Here is a 20020-nt window from a genome sequence, read left to right as displayed (position 1 = left end):
AAATATTATTGTTGTAAAAGTCAATCTGTTTCCTTTTTCATCCAGCACTATATTTTTAAGGCTCATATATTTTACTCTGGGTACATATAGTCTGTTACTTCTCTCTGCTGAATAGCACAAACTGAACACTTCCTGTCTCTTCCCCCCCAAAACTGTCTCCAATCCCCTAATGCCACAAAAACACTGTGAAGACAATCCTTATACATGGGGTGAATGCTTTTGAGAAACAAAAGTGTGCTAGTCATAATTCCACCAGGACAGCATATGTACACTATAACTGTCCCAGACAAGCTAAAATGCTTTGCCATCTTACTCATACAGGACCTTCATAAACTGTGAGAAGTTGTCCTTGATATGTACCCAGGACCAGATTTGCTGGGTCAAGAAGTATACCTCGACCTAATTTGCTATCACCATCTGAGTCCTCTGCAGAATTTCTACACCAGTTGATAGTCCCATTAGCAGTGCGTAAGGGTTCCCATGGTCCCACATCCCTGCCAACACTTGGCATTATCCTAAATTTGCCAGTCTAGTACAAGCAAACTGATGTCTCAATTTATCTTGCATTTTTCTGTCAACTAACAAGTTTGAATGGGCTTCCTTGGTGGCTCAGCAGTAAAGAACCCACCTGCAATGCAGGAGACGCAAGAGATGTGGGTTCAATCCCTGGGTCAGAAAGATCCCCTGGAGGAGAAAATGGCAACCCACACCAGTACTCTTGCCGGGACAATCCCATGGACAGAGGAACCCGGCAGATTATAATCCATGGGGTCTCAAGGAGTCAGACACAACTGAGCAACTAAACAGTGAGTTTGAGCATTTCTTAATATTCTTAACTTTTTGTAGTTTTTTTCCTTCTGTGAATTTTGACTCTCACATATTTGCCCATTTTCCAATGATGTATCCTTTTTGTTGATTTGCAACAGATAGAAATTTTTCTAAAGTGAACACACATTTCATTGTCTCTGTAGCACATAACTAGCACTACTATCCTTTCTGGCAGAACTAGAGGCATACAATGACAAGTACAAGTAACAATGCAGGGATCATAAGATGCGATAGAATCTAGTTATATGGGTACAAAGCAATTGCTATAGACTGAACCAAGTTCCCCAAAATGTATATGCTGAAGCCCCTAACCTCCAGTGTGACTGTATTTGGAGATGTAGCCTTTAAGAAGGTTCAGTTCAGTTCAGTCACTCAGTCATGTCTGACTCTTTGTGACCCCATAGACTGCAGTACACCAGGCTTCCCTGTCCTTCACCAACTCCCAGAGCTTGCTCAAACTCATGTCCATTGAGTCGGTGATGCCATCCAACCATCTCATCCTCTGTCGTCCTCTTCTCCTCCCACCTTCAATCATTACCAGACTCATTTCCAATGAGTCAGTTCTTTGCATCAGGTGGCCAAAGTATTGGAGTTTCAGCTTTAGCATCAGTTCTTCCAATGAATATTCAAGACTGATTTCCTTTAGTATGGACTGGTTGGCTCTCCAAGGTAAATGGGGTCATAAATGTGGGGGTCCTACTCCAATGTGGCTTGTGACCCTATAAGACTAGAAAGAGACACCAAGCAGGAAGGGTACACACAGAAAAAGTTCAGGTGATGAAACAGAAAGAATGTAGTCATTTCCACACCAAGGTAAGAGGAGGAGAAATCAAACCTGACAACACCTTGATCTCCAATTTCTAGCTTTCAGAACTGCAAGAAAATAAATTTCTGTTATCTAAGCTACCCAGTCTGTGGTATTTTGTTATGGCAGCCCTCACAGACAAACATGCCAATCAACACGTAGGAAACATCTTTAGATTGAGTCATTTGCATCTAATGACTTTCTCTTATGATGCCCAGCTGTGTGATATACCAGACAGTGTAACCTGGCTGTCTTTCCAGAACATTATTTACTGAGTCAACTGAAAAAGTAGTCATATTCCAGATGATTTCTTCAGACTCTAGAAAATTTTTTTCTACTTGCAGGTATCAGTGTCATGGTGTCTTAGCAACATCTTCCAAAGCAGCACAAACAGAGATTGTGGATCCTGTCAGCTGACTGTCCACTCTCCTTTATATAACTCATCTTGCTTCCTCAAGGGTTTGAGGGAGGATTATCTCATCATTTAAGAGTACAAATAGAATTTCAGTAGAAGGGGTTTGCTTAAAATTTATCAATTCTTTATCCTCCAAGGAATATAACACTTCTGAAGACATAGTACCAGAAAAAGGATGGATTTCACATAACACCAAATTGGCAATGGTTGTGTAGAGTATCACGTTGAGAAAAATGCACAGGTAAATGTAAACTCAGTAGATAAAAGTGCCATGATGCACAAGTAAGGTCTGCCACAGCCCCAGTGTCAGGTGGGGTAGGCCTTCTGTTTGTCATCTTTGACTGTGTAGACCTTCACCTTGTTTTTAATGTTTGTGTGCTTAGTCGCTCAGTCATGTCCAACTCTTTGTGAGCCCATGGACTGTAGCCCGCCAGGCTCCTCTGTCCATGGGGATTCTCCAGGCAAGAATATTGGAGTGGGTTGCTATGCCCTCCTCCAGGGGATCTTCCCAACCCAGGGATGGAACCCAGGTCTCCTGCATTGCAGGCAGATTCTTTACCATCTGAGTCACCAGGGAAGCCCTTTAAGTGCTTGGCTATGAAAAAAAAAAATCTGATGAAGACATCCTTCAAAATTTCATCTTGAATATTACGAATCTGAAAATTCAGTGTATTATTTACAAGATGAAAACCAGGGACTTCTCTGGATGGTCCAGTTGTTAAGAGTTCACCTTGCAATGCAGGGGATGTGGGTTCAATTCCTGGTTGGGAACAAAGATCCTCCATGCTGCAGAGAAACTAAGCCCATGTGCCACAACTACTAAAGCCCACACACTCCACAGCCCACGTGCCACAGCTAAGATCCAACACAACCAACTAAATAAACAAATGCTTAAACGATGAAGAAAACCACTTTGGGATATCACCTCTCAACTCGTGTTCTTTTCTGGAAAATATTTGGTTAATAGCAGAGTTAATGACAATGGCAGCCTTGAGCACTTCATATCTATTAACTCAAATAAACTACACAGAATCCCCATTTTACAACTAAGGCCACTGAGGCTCAAAGAGGTGAAGCAACTTTTCAAAGTCTTGGCGCTATTAAGTGGGGATTCAAACCCAGAAGTCTGATCACTTTTAAATATTAGATAATCTCAATCCCTCACAAAAGATGGTGAACACCTTAATAGGAATTAATGCTATTTTTCACAATGAGTTGACAATAAACAAAGCTTCTTATCTCAAGGTGAACTCATGGTACTAATGTAAAAATTTTAAAGTATGAAACTAATTAGGAAAAAAATGTTGTTTATCCACCCATGTGTGTCTGGAGTGTTCGCAGTGTGCCATGCCCTGTGATGAGCTTTACACAGATCATCCCATTTAATCCTCTAAACCATCCTATGAGCTGGTTAGCCCCACTTTACAGATGAGGAAATGAAGGCAAAGACGAGAAATGACTTGCTTTCAAATCACACAACAGACAAATGATGAAGCTGGGATCCCAGTCTATGCTGTCTGACTCCAGGAGCTAGGCTCAAAACCACGCTTCACCCAGAGCCCCAAATTTACAGTTTTCCTACGTGGGCCTCCCGGTTAGATACAGGTAAAAAACCTTCAGTTCAGTTCAGTTCAGTTCAGTCGCTCAGTCGTGTCCGACTCTCCACGACCCCATGAATCACAGCACGCCAGGACTCCCTGTCCATCACCAACTCCCGGAGTTCACTCAAACTCATGTCCACAGAGTCGGTGATGCCATCCAGCCATCTCATTCTCTGTCGTCCCCTTCTCCTCCTACCCCCAATCCCTCCCAGCATCAGAGTCTTTTCCAATGAGTCAACTCTTCACATGAGGTGGCCAAAGTATTGGAGTTTCAGCTTTAGCATCAGTCCTTCCAGTGAACACCCAGGATTGAGCTCCTTTAGAATGGACGGGTTGGATCTCCTTGTGGTACAAGGGACTCTCAAGAGTCTTCTCCAACACCACAGTTCAAAAGCATCCATTCTTCGGCGATCAGCTTTCTTCACAGTCCAACTCTCACATCCATACATGACCACAGGAAAAACCTTAGCCTTGAATAGATGGACCTTTGTTGGCAAAGTAATGTCTCTGCTTTTTAATATACTATCAAGGTTGGTCATAACTTTCCTTCCAAGGAGCAAGCGTCTTTTAATTTCATGGCTGCAAAGAGCATCTGCAGTGATTTTGGAGCCCAAAAAAATAAAGTCTGACACTGTTTCCACTGATTTTCCACCTATTTCCCATGAAGTGATGGGACCAGATGCCATGATCTTTGTTTTCTGAATGTTGAGCTTCAAGCCAACCTTTGCACTCTCCTCTTTCACTTTCATCAAGAGGCTTTTGAGTTCCTCTTCACTTTCTGCCATAAGGGTAGTGTCATCTGCATATCTGAGGTTATTGATATTTCTCCCAGCAATCTTGATTCCAGCTTGTGCTTATTCCAGCCCAGCGTTCCTCATGATGTACTCTGCATATAAGTTAAATAAGCAAGGTGACAATATACAGCCTTGACGTACTCCTTTTCCTATTTGGAACCAGTCTGTTGTTCCATGGACAGTTCTGACTGTTGCTTCCTGACATGCATACAGGTTTCTCAAGAGGCAGGTCAGGTGGTCTGGGATTCCCATCTCTTTCAGAATGTTCCACAGTTTATTGTGATCCACACAGTCAAAGGCTTTGGCATAGTCAGTGAAGCAGAAATAGATATTTTACTGGAACTCTCTTGCTTTCTCCATGATCCAGCAGATGTTGGCAGTTTGATCTCTGGTGCCTCTGCCTTTTCTAAAACCTGCTTGAACATCTGCGAGTTCACGGTTCACATATTGCTGAAGCCTGGCTTGGAGAATTTTGAGCATGACTTTACTAGCATGTGAGATGAGTGCAATTGTGCGGTAGTTTGAGCATTCTTTGGCATTGCCTTTCTTTGGGATTGGATTGAAGACTGACCTTTTCCAGTCCTGTGGCCACTGCTGAGTTTTCCAAATTTGCTGGCATATTGAGTGCACCACTTTCACAGCATCATCTTTCAGGATTTGAAATAGCTCAATTGGAATTCCATCACCTCCACTAGCTTTGTTTGAAGTGATGCTTTCTAAGGCCCACTTGACTTCACATTCCAAGATGTCTGGCTCTAGGTCAGTGATCACGTTATCATGACTATCTTGGTCGTGAAGATCTTTTTTGTACAGTTCTTCTGTGTATTCTTGCCATCTCTTCTTAATATCTTCTGCTGCTGTTAGGTCTATACTATTTCTGTCCTTTATAGAGCCCATCTTTGCATGAAATGTTCCCTTTTAATCTCTAATTTTCTTGAAGAGAGCTCTTGTTTTTCCTATTCTGTTGTTTTCCTCTATTTCTTTGCATTGATCACTGAGGAAGGCTTTCTTATCTCTCCTTGCTATTCGTTGGAACTCTGCATTCAGATGCTTATATCTTTCCTTTTCTCCTTTGCTTTTCGCTTCTCTTCTTTTCACAGCTATTTGTAAGGCCTCCTCAGACAGCCATTTCGCTTTTTTGCATTTCTTTTCCATGGGGATGGTCTTGGTCCCTGTCTCCTGTACAATGTCAAGAACCTCCGTCCAGAGTTCATCAGGCACTCTATCTATCAGATCTAGTCCCTTAAATCTATTTCTCACTTCCACTGTATAATCATAAGGGATTTGATTGAGGTCATATCTGAATGGTCTAGTGGTTTTCCCTATTTTCTTCAATTTAAGTCTGAATTTGGCAATAAGGAGTTCATGATCTGAGCCACAGTCAGCTCCTGGTCTTGTTTTGCTAACTGTATAGAGCTTCTCCATCTTTGGCTGCAAAGAATATAATCAATCTGATTTTGGTGTTGACCATCTGGTGATGTCCATGTGTAGAGTCTTTAGGCACTTGGAAACACCAAAACCTACTGCGTGACACTTGGAGTGCTTTATAAAAATTAATCAGTTACATCATCTCTAGGAAACTGTTTAGGATATAGACTGTGTTCAGAAATCAGGTATTTCTCCCTCTGGAAAAGTCAATGAATTCTTTGTCAGCTACATAGTTTCCTTTAAAGAAAAAACAAACAAACAAACTTATTCTCCAGCATGATATCCTCTGATTCACCACGGTGCTCAACATTTATATTATTCTTAAAAATCTTTTGCTTCTGTAATTTACAGTGGCCCAAAGATATTAGAAGGATCTATACTTTACCCAACTGGGGAAAATCTGTCATGGGTCCTATAGGATGGTTTTAGGGACAATGTTAATTATCTTGCTGCTTGTGTGTATGTTATTGGTAATGTGTATAATCTCAAACATCATGATCAGATCCTCCAAATCTGTAGGGAATTGACTACAAATCTGTAGGCAAGTTGCCATCAGAAACTCCACTAGAAATTATTTATAAACTCTAATTTAACACCACGTTTCAACCTTCTGCAGAGCTGACTTTTATCTTGCTGGACTGTTCCCTATCAGACTTCAAATCTCCAAGTCACCAGACCTTCTGGAGAACACCCCTGAATTTCTAATGAATGCCTTGTGACTGCACAGTTCATAGTAGTTGATCCAACCTTTCACTGAATGATGTCCTCCTGCACCACCCACAGACCCCACTGGAAAGCTGACTTCAGGTCCTCGAGAGCAGCACACTCCCTTAAACTTCAGACGCTTACAGTTTTTCTTTTTCCCACTGTGGTATTGCCTTATCATTCTCTTCCCCCCTCTTCGCCACTGTATGTCTTTTTCACGGTTAGTACCATGTCTTGTGCTTGTAACCTTCAATGCCACTCTGCTTTCTTTACCCTCCCACTCATAGAGTTTCACTTTCTCTTTTGACTTCTATCTTCTTCCCACAAATTGCTTCTCTCACGCTCCCTGGCTTTGGGCCGAGCTGAGAATCCGCTGGAGCTGCTCTTTCAGTTTGGCCCTACTGAGTGGCTCCCCTCGCACTCCCCACTTAGAGAAACTCCCTGGAATTACCTGGCAAAGTTGTTTATGTGTGTGTGTGCATGTGTGTGTGTGTTTTTCTAGGGAGACACACTGTGGCAGACCCTATGGACTATATACCACTACACAATACACAATTTCCCATGCCCTTGATTTCCTTTGTCAAAGAGGCTAAAAAGCTCAAATTTTCAATTTCTCAACTTTCTCATTTGACCAATGAGAAGGAAAACATGCCTTTCTGAATAAACAGCAAAGCCTCACTAGGAGAAAGTCACTTACCCTTATTCTTTCCCATTATTTCTGCCTGGAATGTGGATATAAAGGTTAGATGTATAGCAGCCACCTTGCAAATGTGAGGCTGCAAGCCAGGAGGCAAAGGCCTGCATGGAAGACAGAAGGGCAGAAAGTTGAACAGCACTTCAGTCCCTGATGGCATCCTTGAGTCATCATCCCAACTCTGAATTATCTCCTCCAGACTCATATATGTTATGAATTATACACACACATACAATTTTAAAAAGGAGAGATGAAAGTATAAATAGGAATTCTGAAATCCTCTTCTTGCATGTGCCTGAGAGGCAAACATCCCATATTGGAGACCTCTGCCAAATAACCAAGGCACTACTATATTAACAGAAATCAGTAAAACTTAAAACAGCAGTAATGAAAGAAAGAAAGAGTTAGTCTTATCTGACTCTGCAAACCGATGGACTGTAGCCCACCAGGCTCCTCTGTCTATGAAATTCTCCAGGCAAGAATACTGGAGTGGGTAGTCATTTCCTTCTCCAGGGGAACTTCCCGACCCAGGGATCAAACCTGGGTCTCCTGCTCTATAGGCAGATTCTTTACCATATGAGCTACCAGGGAAGCCCATTATATCAGCAGAAATCAATAAAACAACATTAAAACAGCAGTCATGAGGAAGAGGAAAGATACCCAGAGAAGTGTATTACAAGATAGGGTGACACCGTGAGGTCATTTGTGTTTTGTATATAAATGACTAGAAGGAACTTACATAGAAGGTTAATTCATGGTAATTGCTTTAAACTATTGTGTGTTCATAGTTTTTAGCAGTGACCATGTACTAATTTGCAATAAAGGAAAAAAGAAATGTTATTTTAAATACCCTGGCAGTTTAAGACAGACCTTCTCCACTTTACAAAATCGCTTCAAGGTGCCCTTGTCGTGGAGCTGAGCATCTCTCTGCCCTGCACAAACATGGTCCACCATGAACCCCTGCCTGTGATGACAGGCAGGTGTGGTGGTAAGGGCCCGAGGTGAGATGATAGCTCATTTCCAGTGGCCTCCAGCCTGCTCTGGGGGTAAGGAGGTGATCAGAGTGGGGAAATGAAGGCCCTGTGGGAGGTCACCCTTGGTGACCAGACCACCCTCTTGAGTCTCAGTGCATTTATCCCTTGCCTCACTGTGCTTATCACAAAACTGCTCCAGTTCCCATCCCTGTCACAGAATGATGGGTGTTTATCCTTGGAACACCACCTAATACACTTCTACCTCTTCAGAGCTAGAGAAGTACAAGCTTTAAAAAGCTGAGGCTACGTCCAAGATCAAACAAGAGATTTCAGCAGCAGAGTGGGCACCAGAAGTCACTCAGGCATTAGCAGTCACCATACAGAACCCTCTCTGCAGCCGGGGCATTGCCATCTTTCTTACCTGTACAAAAGCCCTACAAGATAGGTGCTGTCATCTCCATTTTAAAGCTGAAGAAACTAAGGCTTAGACAGATCATGTGATTTTCAAGGGTTAAAACACAAGCAGAACCAAGATATGAACCCAGCCCTGTCTGGCTTCCAAATATGGGCTGTTTCCACCATTTCAGCTGAGTGCACATACTGCTTATCTGATCTGTTACAGATGTGCCCACAAAGCAGTTTACAACTACCCCTCTCTAGGTGTCCTTAGCTATTGGAGCCTCAGGAAATCCATTTCAGTGCCACCTCCCCCTCCCCCGTAGTATAGGCTTCCTGAAAGCCTGTTCTCTCTGCAGCTAGTGATATTTGATTTGATTAACACCCCGGGACCTATCACCAGACTTAAAGATGATGCTTAATTAATTGCTTACGTTAAAGAGCTGGCACTTTCTGCATTTGGTTCACACTTCCAGCCTCAATCATGTTTTCATTTCAGCAATAATATTTACATGATTAGTAAATAGTCAATTTATACTCTGGTGTGGACCTAAGCCGTGTGTAGGACTTCCCAAAGCAGATGTCCTTGACAGGTGTAAAGAAATCAGCTTTTTTCTTTTTTTTTAACAGCAAGAACCATGAACAAGATCTTTTGCTTGTTTCCCATGAAAAATTGTGCCTGGATCAACAAATACTCGTGGAGCACTGACCTAGTCTATGTGTCAGTCAAAATTTGCAGGGCGCCATGGGGGCTAACAAGAAGTCACATTAGATTGAACTGTTTTTGCTTTCCTTTTTTCTGTTCCAAGACCTAGATGCATAGATTAGGAAAAGACATGAAGTTTCAGATGCATTCACTAAGTTCTCCCAGAATACTATCATTCAAAAGGAAGAAATACATGGCCTACACATTACGATTAAGTGAGTTTGTGATGTTAAGCGACCCCAGGATGCAAACAGAGGTAAAACTGGAAAGGGGTGATATGCCACAAGATTATCCTATGAATAATTTTAATCAAGAACCTAGATAATGATACAGAAAAGCAAAATTACATCTTCCGATAGCTGGATGTTGGAAGGAATAAGACAGCATTTTGGATGACAAAGTTCTCAACAGACTGGACAATGGGTTGACTTCCAACACCATGAAATTTTGTAGAAACAAATGCCATGGAATCAGCAGAGTCAGCACTGTATAAGGAAAGCATGGCTTTGAGAAGCACCATCAATCACAAGCTTCACAGGAGGCAACGGTGTCACTTATGGCTCAGTTCAGTTCAATTCAGTCGCTCAGTCGTGTCCGACTCTCCGCGACCCCATGAATTACAGCACACCAGGCCTCCCTGTCCATCACCAACTCCCAGAGTACACTCAAACTCATGTCCACAGAGTCAGTGATGCCATCCAGCCATCTCATTCTCCGTCATCCCCTTCTCCTCCCGCCCCCAACCTTTCCCAGCATCAGAGTCTTTTCCAGTGAGTCAACTCGTCGCATGAAGTGGCCAAAGTATTGCAGTTTCAGCTTTAGCATCAGTCCTTCCAATGAACACCCAGGATTGATCTCCTTTAGAATGGACTGGTTGGATCTCCTTGCAGTATAAGGGACTCTCAAGAGTCTTCTCCAACACCACAGTTCAAAAGCATCAATTTTTGGCGATCAGCTTTCTTCACAGTCCAACTCTCACATCCATACATGACCACGGGAAAAACCATTGCCTTGACTAGACGGACCTTGGTTGGCAAAGTAATGTCTCTGCTTTTTAATATGCTGTCTAGGTTGGTCATAACTTTCCTTCCAAGGAGCAAGCGTCTTTTAATTTCATGGCTGCAATCAGCATCGCACTGATTTTGGAGCCCAAAAAAATAAAGTCTGGCACTGTTTCCACTGTTTTTCCATCTATTTCCCATGAAGTGATGGGACCAGATGCCATGATCTTTGTTTTCTGAATGCTGAGCTTCAAGCCAACCTTTTCACTCTCCTCTTTCACTTTCATCAAGAGGCTTTTGAGTTCCTCTTCACTTTCTGCCATAAGGGTAGTGTCATCTGCATATCTGAGGTTATTGATATTTCTCCCAGCAATCTTGATTCCAGCTTGTGCTTATTCCAGCCCAGCGTTCCTCATGATGTACTCTGCATATAAGTTAAATAAGCAAGGTGACAATATACAACCTTGATGTACTCCTTTTCCTATTTGGAACCTGTCTGTTGTTCCATGTCCAGTTCTGACTGTTGCTTCCTGGCCTGCATACAGGTTTCTCAAGAGGCAGGTCAGGTGGTCTGGTATTCCCATCTCTTTCAGAATTTTCCACAGTTTATTGTGATCCACACAGTCAAAGGCTTTGGCATAGTCAATGAAGCAGAAATAGATGTTTTTCTGAAACTCTCTTGCTTTCTCCATGATCCAGCGGATGTTGGCAATTTGATCTCTGGTGCCTCTGCCTTTTCTAAAACCTGCTTGAACATCTGGGAGTTCACGGTTTACATACTGCTGAAGCCTGGCTTGGAGAATTTTGAGCATGACTTTACTAGCGTGTGAGATGAATGCAATTGTGCAGTAGTTTGAGCATTCTTTGGCATTGCCTTTCTTTGGGATTGGAATGAAGACTGACCTATCCAGTCCTGTGGCCACTGCTGAGTTTTCCAAATCTGCTGTCATATTGAGTGCAGCACTTTCACAGCATCATCTTTCAAGACTTGAAATAGCTCAACTGGAATTCCATCACCTCCACTAGCTTTGTTAGCAGTGATGCTTTGTAAGGCCCACTTGACTTCACATTCCAAGATGTCTGGCTCTAAGTCAGTGATCACGTTATCGTGACTATCTTGGTCGTGAAGATCTTTTTTGTACAGTTCTTCTGTGTATTCCTGCCACCTCTTCTTACTATCTTCTTCTTCTGTTAGGTCCATACCATTTCTGTCCTTTATCGAGCCCATCTTTGCATGAAATGTTCCCTTGGAATCTCTAATTTTCTTGAAGAGATCTCTTGTTTTTCCTATTCTGTGTTTTCCTCTATTTCTTTGCATTGATCACTGAGGAAGGCTTTCTTATCTCTCCTTGCTATTCTTTGGAACTCTGCATTCAGATGCTTATATCTTTCCTTTTCTCCTTTGCTTTTTGCCTCTTTTCTTTTCTCAGCTATTTGTAAGGCCTCCTCAGACAGCCATTTCGTTCTTTTGCATTTCTTTTCCATGGGGATGGTCTTGGTCCCTGTGTCCTGTACAATGTCATGAACCTCCGTCCAGAGTTCATCAGGCTCTCTATCAGATCTAGTCCCTTAAATCTATTTCTCACTTCCACTGTATAATCATAAGGGATTTGATTTAGGTCATATCTGAATGGTCTAGTGGTTTTCCCTACTTTCTTCAATTTAAGTCTGAATTTCACAATAAGGAGTTCATAATCTGAGCCACAGTCAGCTCCTGGTCTTGTTTTCGCTAACTGTATACAGCTTCTCCATCTTTGGCTGCAAAGAATATAATCAATCTGATTTCGGTGTTGACCATCTGGTGATGTCCATGTGTAGAGTCTTCTCTTGTGTGGTTGGAAGAGGGTGTTTGCTATGACCAGTGCATTCTCTTGACAAAACTCTATTAGCCTTTGCCCTGCTTCATTCCGTGCTCCAAGGCCAAATTTGCCTGTGACTCCAGGTGTTTCTTGACTTCCTACTTTAGCATTCCAGTCCCCTAGAATGAAAAGGACATCTTTTTTGGGTGTTAGTTCTAAAAGGTCTTGTAGGTCTTCATAGAACCGATTAACTTCGGCTTCTTCAGCATTACTGGTTGGGGCATAGGCCTGGATTACTGTAATATTGAATGGTTTGCCTTGGAAACGAACAAAAATCATTCTGTCATTTTTAAGATTGCATCCAAGTACTGCATTTCGGACTCTTTTGTTGACCATGATGGCTACTCCATTTCTTCTAAGGGATTCCTGCCCACAGTAGTAGATATAATGGTCATCGGAGTTAAATTCACCCATTCCAGTCCATTTTAATTCACTGATTCCTAGAATGTCGACGTTCACTCTTGCCATCTCCTGTATGACCACTTCCAATTTGCCTTGATTCATGGACCTAACATTCCAGGTTCCTATGCAATATTGCTCTTTACAGCACCGGACCTTGCTTCTATCACTGGTCACATCCACAACTGGGTATTGGTTTTGCTTTTGCTCCATCCCTTTATTCCTTCTAGAGTTATTTCTCCACTGAGCTCCAGTAGCATACTGGGCACCTACTGACCTGGGGAATTCCTCATTCAGTATCCTATCATTTTGCCCTTTGTTACTGTTCATGGGGCTCTCAAGGCAAGTATACTGAAGTGGTTTGCCATTCCCTTCTCCAGTGGACCACATTCGGCTGTGGTCCATGTGATCAGATCGGCTAGTTTCCTGTGATTATGATTTCAGTGTGTCTGCCCTCTGATGCCCCCTCGCAATACCTACCGTCTTATTTGGGTTTCTCTTACCTGGTCGTGGAAAATCTCTTCACAGCCGCTCCAGCAAAGTGCAGCTGCTGCACCTTACCTTGGATGAGGGGTCTCTCCTCAAGGCCACCCCCCTAACCTTTAATGCAGAGTAGCTCCCCTCGGCCCTCCTGAGCCCGCGCAGCCACCGCCTGTTGGACGTGGGGTAGCTCCTCTCGGCCGTTGGCCCTGGCCTCAGGCGTGCGGTAGCTCCTCACAGCTGCGCCTCTTTGCGTGGTTCATTGCGCCGGGGCCGGCGTCTCTCGCGTCTGTGCCGCAGGGGCCGGATGGCTTACGTGTCACTAATGCATCCGCTTGACTGTCAAGAACCAAGATGGCGACAGCAAAAGCCCTGCTCTCATTTTAACTCCCCAGCCCACCCTTAGGCAGTGCATTCAGCTGTAAGTAGGTTGACCGCATATGATAATATGCTAGTCAGGACAGTTTTCAGAATAAAAGGGTTTGCAGGTGATAAATTAGTCTGGAAAAGGGGTTTGCAAGTGATAAATGGGTCTGAAAAATGACTCCTGGGCAAACTGGGACCCACCTAGTTATAAGGGATATGGACAGATTGGAGGGGATTCAGAGGAGAAACTGGAGGAGAGGAAGGTCTCAAGAGAAGACATTATGGTGTATCTTTGAAGAGAAATGTTTAGCCTGAGGAAGAGCCAAGTGAGGTTTATATGTAAGCTCCTTTGAGATATTCAAAGGGGAAGCAAATGAAAGATGTGTGGGACTTGTGGATTATGGAGGGATTCTATTGTGAGGCATCAACTATGGAGAAAATGATATGTTCTTAGGGGTATTTGAACCCAAGAGGAGGGAATGAACAACTGCTCTATTAAAAAAACATTTTGGAAGCCTACCTGGGTCCATCCATCAGTTCCTGTTCATGTGCCTAGTTAGTTCTCCAGACAAATTCCAATGAAATAGGAATCATTCCTTTTTAATGAAATCCATCTTCTTTCAAAATATGGTTATTGTTTAAATATATGGTAGCTCTTCTCTCTTTTTTCAAAGAGAGCTTCTTTTAAGGAAATTAGACATACAAGGTCTGTGATTCCATGGACTCCTCTCTATAATTTTATATACATTTTTTTCAGGATATTATTTACAGAATTTTCTTAAATATTCTTCTTTGTAAAGACCAACACAAACACCACATTACACTGAATCTAAGACATCACTGAGGGTTTAGAGGGAACACACCTCAACATAATAAAAGCTATTTATGACAAGCCCTTGGACTGCAAGGAGATCCAACCAGTCTATTCTAAAGGAGATCAGTCCTGGGTGTTCATTGGAAGGACTGATGCTAAAGCTGAAACTCCAATACTTTGGCCACCTCATGCGATGAGTTGACTCACTGGAAAAGACTCTGATGCTGGGAGGGATTGGGGGTGGGAGGAGAAGGGGATGACAGAGAATGAGATGGCTGGATGGCATCACCGACTCTGTGGACATGAGTTTGAGTGAACTCCAAGAGTTGGTGATGGACAGGGAGGCCTGGCGTGCTGTGATTCATGGGGTCGCAAAGAGTCAGACATGACTGAGCAACTGAACTGAACTGAACTGATGACAAACCCACAGCCAATGTAATACTCAACAGTAAAATGCTGAAAGCCTTCCCATTAAAATCTGAAACAAGACAAGGACACTCACATTCACCATTTCTATTAAACATGGTATTGGAAGTCCTAGCAATAGCAATAAAAAGAAAAAAGTATCCAAACTGGAAGGGAAGAGGTAAAATTGTCATTATACGCAGATGACCTGGTACTATATACAGAAAAACCTAAAGAGTCCACACAAAAACTACTAGAACTGACAAATGAATTCAGCGAGTAGTAGGACACAAGATTAACATACAGAAATTGGTTGCATTTCTTTATACTAACAATGAAATATCAGAAAGGGAATGTGAAAAACACGATACCTTTTAAAATTGCATTTCAAAAATTAAAATATTTAGGAAAACCTAAAAAGGAGGTGAAAGACTTAGAACTATAGAACATTAATAAAGGAACAAGAAGATGATGCAAAGAAATGGAACGATATCCCATGCTCTTGGATTGGACGATTTCACATTGTTAAAATGGCTATCCTACCCAAAGCAATCTACAGATTCAATGCGATCCCTATCAAATTACCCATGACATTTTTCACAGAACTACAAGTAATCCTAAAATGTATATGTAATCATAAAAGACCCCCAAATTGCCACTCCTGAGGGGAAAAAAAAAACAGGAGGCCTAACTCTCTTAGACTTCAGATAATACTACAAAGCTGCAGCAATCAAAACAGCATGATATTGAAACAAAAACAGATATATGAATCAACAGAACAGAACAGAGAGGCCAGAAATAAACCTACACACCTGTGATCAATTAATCTTTAACAAAGGAGGTAAGAATATACAATGGAAAAAAGACAATCTCTTCAACAAGTGGTGTTGGGAAAGTTGGACAGCAATATATAAATCAATGACGTTAGAACACACCTGCACATCATACACAAAAATAAACTCAAAATGGCTTAAAGACTTAAATATAAGACATGACACTAAAACTCCTACAAGAGAATATAGGCAAGACATTCTGAGAAAAATCATACCAAAGTTTTCTTATGTCAGTCTCAAGGCAAAAATAAACAAAAGCAAAAACAAACGAATGGGTATTAATCAAACTCACAAGCCTTTGAACAGCAAAGGAAAGCAAATAAAAAGAAAAGAAAACCTACAGCCTGGGAGAAAATATTTGAAAATGATGCAACCAATGTGGTTTAATTTTGAAAATACACAAATAGCTCACACAACTCAATAACAGACAAAAAAACAATCCAATCAAAAAAAGTGGGCTGAAGACCTCAGTAGACATTTCTCCAAAGACATACAGATGACCAACATGCACATAAAAACATGATCAACATCACTGAAAGAGAAATTCAAATCAAAACTACAATGAGGTATCACCTCACACCAGTCAGAATGGTCATCATCAAAAAAATCTATAAATAATAAATGCTGGAGAGGGTAGAGAGAAAAGGGAACCCTTCTACACTGTTGGTGAGGATGTGAATTGGAGCAGCAACTATGGAAAACAGTATGGAGATTCCTCAAAAAACTAAAAACAGAGTTGCCCTACGATCTAAAAAATCCTACTCCTGAGTATATAACTAGACAAAAGTATTTAATATAATTCAAAAAGATACATACATGCCTATGTCCATAGCAGCACTATTCACAATAGCAAAGACTTGGAAACAACCTAAATGTGCATCAAGAGATGAACGGATAAAGAAGACATGGCACATATATACTACAGAATGCTATTCAGCCATAAAACATAACGCATGCATGCATGCTCAGGCATGTCTGACTCTTTACAACCCTATGGACTAGGGCTCTCCAGGCTCCTCTGTCCATGGGCTCTCCCAGGCAAGAACACTGGAGTGAGTTGCCATTTCCTGCTCCAGGGGATCTTCCTGACGCAGGGATCAAACCCATGTCCCCTGCGTCTCTGACACTGGCAGATGGATTCTTTTGCCACTGAGTCCCACAGGAAGCCCCTTAAAAATAATTAAATAATGACATTTGCAACAGCATGGATGGACCTAGAGATATGACACTAAGTGAAGTAAGTTAGAAAGATAAATGCCATATGATATTACTTACATGAAGAATTTACAATAGGACACAAACTTATCTATAAAACAGACTCACAGACATAGAGAAGACACTTGTGGTTGCCAAAGGTAAGGGTGAGTGAGAAAAGGATGAATAAGGAGTTTGAGATCAGCAGATGCAAACTATTATATATAGAATGGATAAACACAAGAATCTACTGCGTAGCACAGGGAGCTATATTCAATATCACACGATTAACCATAATGAAAAGAATATGAAAAAGAATGTGTATATATATATATATATATGTATAACAAAGTAACTTCACTGTACAGTAGAAAATAATACAACATTGTAAATCAACTATACTTGAATAAAGTAAGTTCTGATGAAAAGACACCATTGATTATAAAATGCATCACTATTATATAGTATTAGAGAGAGAAAAAAAATGCTACCAATTAACTATACCTCAAACTTTTTCACATTTCAATTCCCACTTTCCTAGGCCAACTCAAAATTGTCATATTTGTTCCCATTTTCACGTATCTTTGTCATCAAGAACATTGAGAATGCAGTATTTCTTTTAAAAAGCATTCCACTATTATCTCTGGAATTTTCTCCCAAGCAACTAACACTTGATCTGAAGGTTTTGACGTTCCTGCTTTTTTGACCTAACCAACAAATGACAAGAGTAAGTTTTAAAACAACTAGGATTTTATTCTTTGTTCAAATAGTCCTTAAGTTATTTGTTGACTGAAACAATGAGGAAGTGCTGTCTAGTTACGCCACCAAGAATAACAACAAAATTTGCTCTGCATAGGCAATGACAGCTCCATCCCAGCTGGAACTCGGCCAACAGATGCCTGGGATGTTAAAATGTGACATATGGAGGCTTGGGATAACACACAGTAATTCCACTTCCCTGTCTATTTTTTGGTCCTAGGTTATGCCTTTTGCCTACTAATCCCCTGCCTGCTTCCCTTATTGGCCATGATAACCTCTGCCAGCCCTTGCTCCTGTAGCTGAGAGTCTCTTCAAGTACTCTCCTGGGTTGTCCTTAGTTCTATTTTATGCCCACTTCATCTACTTTGGAAGTATTCCTCATCTTTTCATTTTAGTTAGTTTTCTGTTATATGCCCATCAACTGATAGAACACAAATCAAAAATGAAAAGGTCAGGCAAGATTTTGCATCTCAAAAGAAGACACACTTCATCTCTCTCTGTTTTTATTGAGCAGCACTATAAAGCTTTACAGAAAAGACATAGCTCTTAGGTCTTGCTGTGAAGTAAAATACTTTGTAGAGATTTTTAAAATGTAGATTCCAGTGGGCTATCCCAAGACCTACTACTGACTCAGATTCTTGGGGTTGGGAGTGGAATCTGGGGGTGGGGGGAGGGGAAGGAGGCACTTGTATTTTTAACAGAGCTCCAGATTAATGTGGTACATCATCTAGGTTGGAAATTATGAAGAGGACATTAGGCATTTTCACATTCTCATTCATACAAGGATAATTCTTTCAGCAAACGCCAACACAAATTTGAAACCAAGAGCCCCCACTCTAAGTGTTCAGTAAAAACCAATTCGTATAGGCAGGCTAGTTTTATTCATTTGAGCCATAATATTTGTACCAGCCTATATTCAACATGTTTAAACTAAGGGGCGTGAAGGGCTTTGTGATGACTGGGGATGTGCATGGTGGGAGCACACGCTGGAAACAGAGGGCGAGATTTCCTTTTACCAGTCTTGCAACAATCTGCAGTGCCGACTGATGCCACGGGGAAGGAGATCCTGTCCTCTACTCTTTAGCCACAGATTTCCAGGGCCATTTCAGCAGCAAGATGATCTGGGAATAATTCTGGTTCCCTGATTTGAGGACAGTCTGTCACCTGAGAGTGGAAGACTGAATTCTTGTGGGCCTACATTCAGGAAATACACAAATCCTTGAACCAAACGGCTCAGGAAATGGTTTTTAGGGCTTCAGGGGAGTCCCACTGGGAGACATTCTCTCCCAATCATCTCCATTTTTAGCAAGGGTTCTACTGAACTGTAGGTGAGTGTGAAGATCCCCCATCTTGTGTGGATAAAAGTAGGTTAGCAGTGATTCTGCAGTTGACTCCATGGCCTTTTTCGCCCAGAGAACTCAGAATACAGTTTCCACACTAAAACCCAGATCACCTCTCACTTACCTCTTGGATCTAGGGAACTCTTGTTCATTAACAAGGAAGAGTCTGAGAGTCACTGTCTCCTCTGAATTTCTTTTCCTTTTGGGCCCAAATCAGAGGCTACAAGCAAGAACACAGAGATACAAATCATTGCAAGTCAGTGCTGATGGCTGAAATAAATATTGACACTGGACTTTTCCTCTTACTTCTATGTACTGAATACACACTCTGTGCCTGGCCCTTTATCACGTCGTCTCACTGACTCCTCACCTGTGAAATAGGTTTCAGTGGCCCCTGGTTGACTACACAGCGGGGAGAAGATTCAGGGTAAGCATCACCCACAAGGCCAGGCAATGAGTAAGGGCCAAATCCAGGAGTGAATCTCAGATCTGATTCCAGAGTTGAAGATCTCTCACACATTGGTTGTATGTGAAAGGCGGTGACGGAAACATAATTTAGATTGATGGAGGGAAAGAAGGATGGCTAGATGGATAGATTAAAAAAGTAATACTACGTAAACATATGTCAGTTCAGTTCAGTTCAGTTGCTCAGTCATGTCCGACTCTTCGCAACCCCATGAATCACAGCACGCCAGGCCTCCCTGTCCATCACCAACTCCCAGAGTTCACTCAAACTCATGTCCATCGAGTTGGTGATGCCATCCAGCCGTCCCCATCTCCTCCTGCCCCCAATCCCTCCCAGCATCAGAGGCTTTTCCAGTGAGTCAACTCGTCGCATGAGGTGGCCAAAGTATTGGAGTTTCAGTTTCAGCATCAGTCCTTCCAATGAACACCAGGATTGATCTCCTCTAGAATGGACTGGTTGGATCTCCTTGCAGTCCAAGGGACTCTCAAGAGTCTTCTCCAGCACCACAGTTCAAAAGCATCAATTCTTAGGTGATCAGCTTTCTTCACAGTCCAACTTTCACATCCATACATGACCACGGGAAAAACCATAGCCCTGACTAGACGGCCCTTTGTTGGCAAAGTAATGTCTCTGCTTTTTAATATGCTGTCTAGGTTGGTCATAACTTTCCTTCCAAGGAGTAAGCGTCTTTTAATTTCATGGCTGCAATCAGCATCCGCACAAATAGTGAAACATGAGGCAGATCCTTGAAGGAAGAT

The 20020-nt window shown here is 41.9% G+C and overlaps 1 long non-coding RNA gene across 9 annotated transcripts in view; it reads right to left on the bottom strand.

The window, feature by feature from the left end:
* LOC148777325 (uncharacterized) overlaps nucleotides 1-20020 on the bottom strand; it is a 174513-nt gene that overhangs the window by 60071 nt on the left and 94422 nt on the right. For all 9 annotated transcript variants that reach the window (XR_016037821.1, XR_016037822.1, XR_016037823.1 and 6 more), the window contains one exon: nucleotides 18921-19016. This is a non-coding gene — a long non-coding RNA (uncharacterized LOC148777325). The remainder of the gene's footprint in view (nucleotides 1-18920; nucleotides 19017-20020) is intronic.

Source organism: Moschus berezovskii, chromosome 7, assembly GCF_049115385.1.
Source record: "Moschus berezovskii isolate FMDL1 chromosome 7, NW_MosBer_1.0, whole genome shotgun sequence".
Lineage (NCBI taxonomy): Eukaryota > Metazoa > Chordata > Mammalia > Artiodactyla > Moschidae > Moschus > Moschus berezovskii.
The sequence above is the reverse complement of the archived record's forward strand: the minus strand, read 5'-3'. Positions and strand labels throughout refer to the sequence as shown.